Here is an 8178-nt window from a genome sequence, read left to right on the forward strand (position 1 = left end):
TTCCCTGGTCATTTGTCCAATCTTCCACTTCTTGTAAGCTTCTTTTTTGTATTTGAGATCAGCAAGGATTTCACTGTTAAGCCAAGCTGGTCACCTGCCATATTTACTATTCTTTCTACACATCGGGATGGTTTGTCCCTGTAACCTCAATAGGGATTCTTTAAAATACAGCCAGCTCTCCTGGACTCCTTTCCCTCCATGTTATTCTCCCAGGGGATCTTGCCCATCAGTTCCCAGAGGGAGTCAAAGTCTGCTTTTCTGAAGTCCAGGGTCCATATTCTGCTGCTTTCCTTTCTTCCCTGTGTCAGGATCCTGAACTCTACCATCTCATGGTCACCGCCTCCCAGGTTCCCATCCACTTTAGCTTCCCCTACTAATTCTTCCCGGTTTGTGAGCAGCAGGTCAAGAAGAGCTCTGCCCCCAGTTGGTTCCTCCAGCACTTGCACCAGGATTTGTCCCCTACATTTTCCAAAAACTTCCTGGATTGTCTGTGCACCGCTGTATTGCTCTCCCAGCAGATATCAGGGTGATTGAAGTCTCCCATGAGAACCAGGGCCTGTGATCTAGTAACTTCTGCAAGTTGCCGGAAGAAAGCCTCGTCCACCTCATCCCCCTGGTCCGGTGGTCTATAGTAGACTCCCATCACGACATCACCCTTGTTGCTCACACTTCTAAACTTAATCCATAGACTCTCAGGATTAAGATAAACCGTAAGGGGTACTTTTCAATGGTGCTGCAAGCACTAGTGGATCACAAGGGACATTTCACCAACATCAACGTGGGATGGCCAGGAAAGGTGCATGACGCTCACATCTTTAGGAACTCTGGTCTATGGGAGCGGCTGCAGCAAGGTACTTACTTTCCAGGCCAGAAAATAACTGTTGGGGATGTTGAAATGCCTATAGTTATCCTTGGGAACCCAGCCTACCCCTTAATGCCATGGCTCATGCAGCCATACACAGGCATCCTGGATAATAGTCAGGAGCTGTTCAACGATAGGCCGAGCAAGTGCAGAATGGTGGTAGAATGTGCATTTGGATGTTTAAAAGTGCACTAGCGCAGTTTACTGACTTGGTTAGACCTCAGTGAAATCAATATTCCCATTGTTATTACTGCTTGCTGTGTACTCCACAATATCTGTGAGAGTAAGGGGGAGACGTTGAGGCAAATCGCCTGGCCGCGGATTACGTGCAGCCAGACACCAGGATGGTTAGAAGAGCACAGCAGGGTGCGCTGTGCATCAGAGAAGCTTTGAAAACCAGTTTCATGACTGGCCAGGCTACGGTGTGACAGTTCTGTTTGTTTCTTGATGAAAACCCACCCCCTTGGTTCACTCTACTTCCCTGTAAGCCAACCGCCCTCCCCTCCCACCTTTGATCGCCTCTTGCAGAGGTAATAAAGTCATTGTTTCAAATTCATGCATTCTTTATTAATTTGTCACACTAAATGGGGGGATAACTGCCAAGGTAGCCCGGGAGGGGTGGGGAAGGAGGGAAGCACTGGGTGGGGTGGTGGAGGAGGGAAGGACAAGGCGACATAGCACTTCAAAAACTTATTGAATGCCAGCTTTCTGTTGCTTGGGCAGTCCTCTGGGGTAGAGTGGTTGGGTGCCCTGAGGCTCCCCTCCCGCTGTGTTCTTGGGCGTCTGGATGAGAAGGCTATGGAACTTGGGGAGGAGGGCTGGTTACACAGGGGCTGCAGTGGCGGTCTGTGCTCCTGCTGCCTTTCCTGCAGCTCAACCATACTCCAGAGCATATCCGTTTGCTCCTCCAGTAACCTCAGCATTGCATCCTGCCTCCTCTCATCACGCTGCCGCCACCGCTCCTCTTGCTTGTCCCTCCTGTCCTTGCTTTCATTTTATGCTTTCCTGGACTCTGACATTGTCTTCCTCAACACACTGTGCTGGGCTCTTTCAGCTTTGGAGGCCTGCATGAGCTCAGAGAACCTTTCATCGCGAATGCATTTTTTTTGGCTTCTAATCTTTGATAGCCTCTGGGACGGAGATGATAGGGGGAGTGTTGAAACATTTTCAGCTGAGGGAGGGAGAAAAGGGAGATTAGTCTTTAAAAAGAGACATTTTCGAGAACAATGGGTAGACTCTTTCACGGTGAACCAAGCTGTTAACATTACATAACACGTGTGGTTGGTTTACAAGGTGGCATTTTGCCTCTTATATCAAGGACCTGCCAATTTGGTGTGAGAGATCACACATGCAGGGCCGGTGGGCAACAGAATTCGGCTTGCAGGCAGACATGGTAAGCCACAGTCTCTTGGCTTCTTTAACCTTCCTAACATGTGAGAATGGTTTTAAACAGCAGTGCCCTCATTTCACATACCAAGCGCCCATTGGGTTGGACATTTAAAAGGAGGGGCTGTGGTTTTCAGGTGAACGTGCAGCACAAACCCAACTAACCCCACCCCCCCACACACCCCCAATTCTCTGGGATGATCGTTTCACCCCTCCTCCCACCGCGTGGGTTACAGCAGGGATGATTTCTGTTCAGCCACAGGCAAACAGCTCAGCAGGAATGGCCGCCTCTGCATGTCCCCTTAATAAAATTCCCCTATTTCAACCAGGTGACCATGAATGATATCACTCTCCTGAGGATAACACAGAGAGATAAAGAACGGATGTTGTTTGAACGCCAGCAAACATACACTGCAATGCTTTGTTCTGCAATGATTCCAGACTACATGCTGTTGGCCTGCCATGGTAAAGTATCCTACCATGGAGGACGGAATAAGGCTGCTCTCCCCAGAAACCTTTTGCAAAGGCTTTGAGAGTACCTCCAGGAGAGCTTAACTGAGATGTCCCTGGAGGATTTCCGCTCCATCCCCATACATGTTAACAGACTTTTCCAGTAGCTGTATCGGCCGCGAATGCATCCCAAGTCTTAAGGGCAAATTAATCATTAAACACGCTTGCTTTTAAACCGTGTACTATATTTACAAAGGTACACTCATCAGAGGTGCCTTCTCCGCCTTCAAGGTCCGGGAGCCCAGGTTGGGAGGGTATTGGCTCCAAGGTGATAAACAGTTCCTGGCTGTCGGGGAGAACGGTTTCTCAGCTTACCTGGTGTGCGCTATTTTCCTCGTCCCCAAAATCCTCATCCCTATTGCGTGAGACTCCCCCCTTGCAGGAGTCCACGTACAGGGTGGGGCAGTGGTAGGGACACCCCCTAGAATTGCTTGCAGCTCATCATAGAAGCAGCATGTCTGGGGCTCTGACCCCGAGCAGGCATTTGCCTCTTGGGTTTTTTGGTAGGCTTGCCTGAGCTCCTTAGCGGCTATATTTGTCCGGCTGTCTGTTGTGGAGACACAAAATTCAATGTAAGACTTTCTGTGGTCTGATATACTTGTTAAATAGTGCCCTCTAGTGGCACTTGGATGACTGTGACCTCTAAAGCTCAGATCCTCAAAGATGCTTAGCCTCCTGACTTCACAGAATCATAGATTCCAAGGCCAGAAGGGACCACTGTGATGATCTAGTCCAGGGGTTCTCAAACTGGGGGTTGGGGCCCCTAGGGGATCATGAGGTTATTACCTGGGGGGGGGGGTCACGAGCTGTTAACCTCCACCCCAAACCCTGCTTTGCCTCCAACATTTATAAGTGTTAAATATATCAAAAAGTGTTTTTAATTTATTAGGGGGATCGCACTGAGGGGCTTGCTGTGTGAAAGGGGTCACCAGTACAAAAATTTGAGAACCACTGATCTAGTCTGACATCTTGTATTACACAGGCCAGAGAACTGCCCCAAAATAATTCCTAGAGCAGATCTTTTAGAAACACAATCCAATTTTGATTTAAAATTGGTCAGTGATGGAAAATCCACCCTAACTCCTGGTAAATTGTTCCAATGGTTAATTACTCTCATTTTTACACCTTATTTCCAGTCTGAATTTGTCTAACTTCAACTTCCAGCCCTTGGATCATGTTATACCATTCTGTTAGATTGAAGAGCCATGGATGGGTAGGGACGCCGTCTCTCGGAGCACGGGCGGGCAAACATTTTGGCCCAAAGGCCACATCGGGGAATAGAAATTGTATGGCGGGCCATGAATACTCACAAAATTGGGGTTGGGGTGCAGGAGGGGTGCAGGCTTTGTGGTGGGGATGGGGAATTTGGGGTATAGGAGGGAGCTCTGGGCGGGGACTGAGGGGTTTGGAGGGCAGGAGGGGGATCAGGGCTGGGGTAGAGGTGCGGGAAGGGGTGCAGTTTCCAGCTGGGGGTGTAGGCTCTGGGGTGGGGCTGGGAATGAGAGGTTTGGGGTGCAGGAGGGTGCTCTGGGCTGGGATCAAGGGGTTTGGAGAGTGGGAGGGGGGTTGGGGCATGGGGAGAGGCTCAGGGGATGCAGGCTCCAAGCAGTGCTTACCTCAAGTGGTTCCCGGAAGCACCGGCATGTCCCTTCTCCGGCTCCTATGCAGCGGTGCGGCCAGGTGGCCCTGCACACTGCCCCATCCGCAGGCACCATCTCTGCAGCTCCACGTAGGAGCTGGAGCGAGGCCATGTCGCGGCTTCTGGGAGTCATGTGGTGCGGCCCCAACCCAGCACCCCAGCTGGAGCACTGGAGTAGGGCCAAGCCGCGTGGTGCAGCTCACGGGCTGGTTTAAAACAGCTCACGGGCCATAGTTTGCCCACCCCTGTCTTAGAGGTAGTGGATATATATGCTTTGCACCTGGTTCTAAAACAGCTGCCCTATCTTTTAAATTAAGGAGATATTTCCCCCCAGGCTTTCTTTCCAATTAACTATCCCATGTGCCTTTTAAGCAACCTGGATTGTGGAGATGCATTTCATATCTACTTCTGTAAAGTTTGGTAGCAGTCTACGCAGTGTTTTTTTTTTTTTAAACACAGGTGGAAATTCTTCTCAAAGGATGATTCTTATTATAACCTGAGACTTTCAAGCCCCTGCTCTGAAACATGTCAAATTGATGCACATAATGAAGACTCCATGTCTTGTTCAGCTTGGATTCCTATTTACACTGGGCTGATTTTTATTTTGTTTTTGGAGCCCTTTTTATGTTCGAAAGTCCTTCCCTCCCCCGCACTTTTTCAGTCCCCTCCTACTTTTGGGTTCCAGATAAGACTAGAAGAAAAATGTCAATAAACTAGCAAGAGAAGCTGTAGAATATCTGGCCCAATCTGTTCTAGGAACATAGGGATTGCCAGAATGGATCATTCAGTCCAATAACATGTCTCTGACAGTGGCTAGCTCCAGACATCTCAGAGGAAGTGCAAGAACCCCAAAATAGGAAGCTGTGTTATAAACTGATCCCAGGAAGGTCTTATTCTATACCATAGGTTACAGAATGATTTAAAATCTGAAGCATCTCATCCAAAGCTTTATTTGCATTAACTGTTATAACTCTGGAAATTCTTATTATATTCTATCCCTCTTTTAATCTTACTAAATTCTTGGCCACAGCAGCAGCATCATGGGGCAATGAGTTCCAGTGTCCAATGACACACTGAATAGAAAAAATGTTTCCTTTTATTGGTTTTGAATTTGCTACCTTCGGTTTTCACTGAATATTCCCTTGTTATTGCATTATGGGAGAACAAGGCTCCCACTCTGTCTTCTCTCTCACATTCATTCTTGTACGATTTGGCAAAAGTCACAAAATATGGCTGGCATAAATGTTGGGCAAGCATCCATACTTTATGGTGCTAAATCAGCCTCCTCACAGTGATGAGTACAAGTTTCAGAAAGCAGTATGTTCCCACACCATCACTGCCAAAATTTGGTTTTGGATCCAAATCTGGATTTCAGGTCCTCCTGCCCCTGAAGTATGAGAGCTGTCAGATTTGGCTCAGCCCATAAAGGAAAAAAACACCAGCTGTGAAATTCAAATACGAAACTCCACTATAGTTTGGTTCAGGCCTATCACTAGACAATATTAACCTGGAAAGCAATAGGGGAGTTTGGGGGTTCCAGTGCTTCTACCATATAACCCATAACTAGTGCCAGGGTTACAGGGCTCCTTCCTACCCCACATGATGGGTTATACAGGCTCTCCTCAGCCTACCCGCCAGAACTCAGCTCTCTCCATGTCCTAGCACCACCTCCCACCATGAGGGGGACAGAGGGTGCAGCAGGGTGGGGACCTTGGCTTGCAAGGGCCACAAGGTCTGACCTTGGCCTACAAAGGTCACAAGGTCTCACCCTAACACTTGAACTCAAGGCCTCCTCACGAAAATCCCAGGCCCTTTACCTCTGGGAACTGTTCATTGGTTTCTCCTAACCACACTGGAAATCAGCCACAAGTTGCAAAGAAGAAACTCCTCCATCCCAGTACCTCAGTTAGATACTAGGCACATTCCTACTTACCTCACTGTGGCTTGAAGGGGCTGTGAGGAAGGGAAGAAACTCCCTAGTCCTTTGCCAGTGGGTCCATGGGAGAAAAAATTCCTTCCTGACCCCCTACAGAAGCAATCAGCTAGACCTGCAGCATCTGTCAGGCCAGGTTCCCAGTCCTCATTTGTGTGGGTAGGATGGCTGCTGGAACGGAGCTGAAAGAGGCTCCATATGGCCCCTGCTCAGAGTTAAATCCTGGGAGCTGGGGAATGCTGGCCAATCAGTACCCTGGCCGCAGCTGGCCAATGAATGCCAGAGACTCCCAGTGGGAGGTGCTACCTATTATGACTTGGCAAGTGTCTGCTTTCTTTTGCCACAGGGATTTCTAGAAGGGTGGAATAATGTTGCTGCTGCATGGTGTCAAGGCTGCTAAGCTGTTACAGCCCCTCAGCGCTCCTCTCCTGGGTGCTCAGTGTTATCAGCACGAGCAGAGAACACAGCCTGCAAATTCAGCAGACCTTGATGTTACTCCTAGAGAAAGACCACAGGCATGGTTCAGTGACAAAGGCACTCAACCAGGTTTATTGCCCTCAAGACACAATCCTAATGACTTGCACAAGTACATTAACATGAGTGTCTTGTGGCAAGGAGCAGCTCAGTTAGCAGCGGGAATCTCTGCTGTCCCTTCGGCCACACAAAGGGTTAGAGTGGGGTACCCCAACATTTAGACTGAGAAACAACCAGGCTAAACAACTTTCATACCGTCTTGCGTGTTTCATGACATCTGTTTGTTACCTCTCCTTGTTCCTGATATTTCAGACAAAACATGTCCTTTCATTGTTCTCTCAAATCATCTTATCTTGCGCTAGATTGGGGTGTATCTGTACTAGCCTTCTGGAATGTATTTATGTAAATATCTAGGGCCTCGTACTTCTTTGGACTGCCTGTGTTTTAGCAACACTGGCAGCAACTTTGCCAAGTTCACGTACAAAACATTGAACTTGTGAGTATCCACTTTAATACACGGCCTGACTTTGGTTCACAGCCTCTTGTTCAGGCCTCAGGTCCTGCACCAGGCCCAGTGCTCCAGGCTCTCTCTCTCTCCTAACGCACTTTCCTCCTTTCACTGCTGGCCCCATCAAATTCCCCCACCTGTTGATGCAGGGGGGTGGCATCTTTAAGTTCTGAAACTGATGGTCCGAACTGAAAGCCCGAGGGCTGTGAAAGTGCCACAGTGCGCCCACAATTTGGGCTCCCATTTCCACTTGGAGGTGCAGCGCTTTCATTGCCTCAAGCCACAAGGCTGCAGTGGTGTCTCTTCTATGCAGAATCAGAGTCGGCTCTCAGGGCCCATCTACGCACAGACTCACATCAAAACAATATTAATTTGAGCCAGTTCAGTTATTTTTGGGAAACTGGGTGTAGACACACTTGTTGTTAGAAAAAAATAAAAAGAGCTAAATCACTTTAGCTAAGTTGGTAAAAATTTGACATTAGTCACTTTGCCTGGCCACTCTTATTTCTGAATCAATGATTTGTGTCAAAATAACCCATTCTGTTATGGGAAACACATTTAGTTATATTGGTGCAAGTTGGTATACAGACCATCTCTGAATTACATTGGTGTAATCCTTCAGCACCCACAATGGCATTTCTCTGCATTTCTTTCGCTATATCAGAGATCCAACGAATCAGGCCCCCCCAAAATCACGAGATTGGCTTTAAAATGTTGAGATTTTAATTTGTTTTTCCTCCAGGTCTTAGGGCTCATGTTTTCAAATTTTTATCCATAACCACAAGGGTGAGAAACTTACTTAGAAACAAAATCAATCAGATGATCACGTTGTTACATGATTCCGAGAGGTGAGGGTTTAAGGCAAG

This window comes from Eretmochelys imbricata, chromosome 11, assembly GCF_965152235.1.
Source record: "Eretmochelys imbricata isolate rEreImb1 chromosome 11, rEreImb1.hap1, whole genome shotgun sequence".
Classification (NCBI taxonomy): domain Eukaryota; kingdom Metazoa; phylum Chordata; order Testudines; family Cheloniidae; genus Eretmochelys; species Eretmochelys imbricata.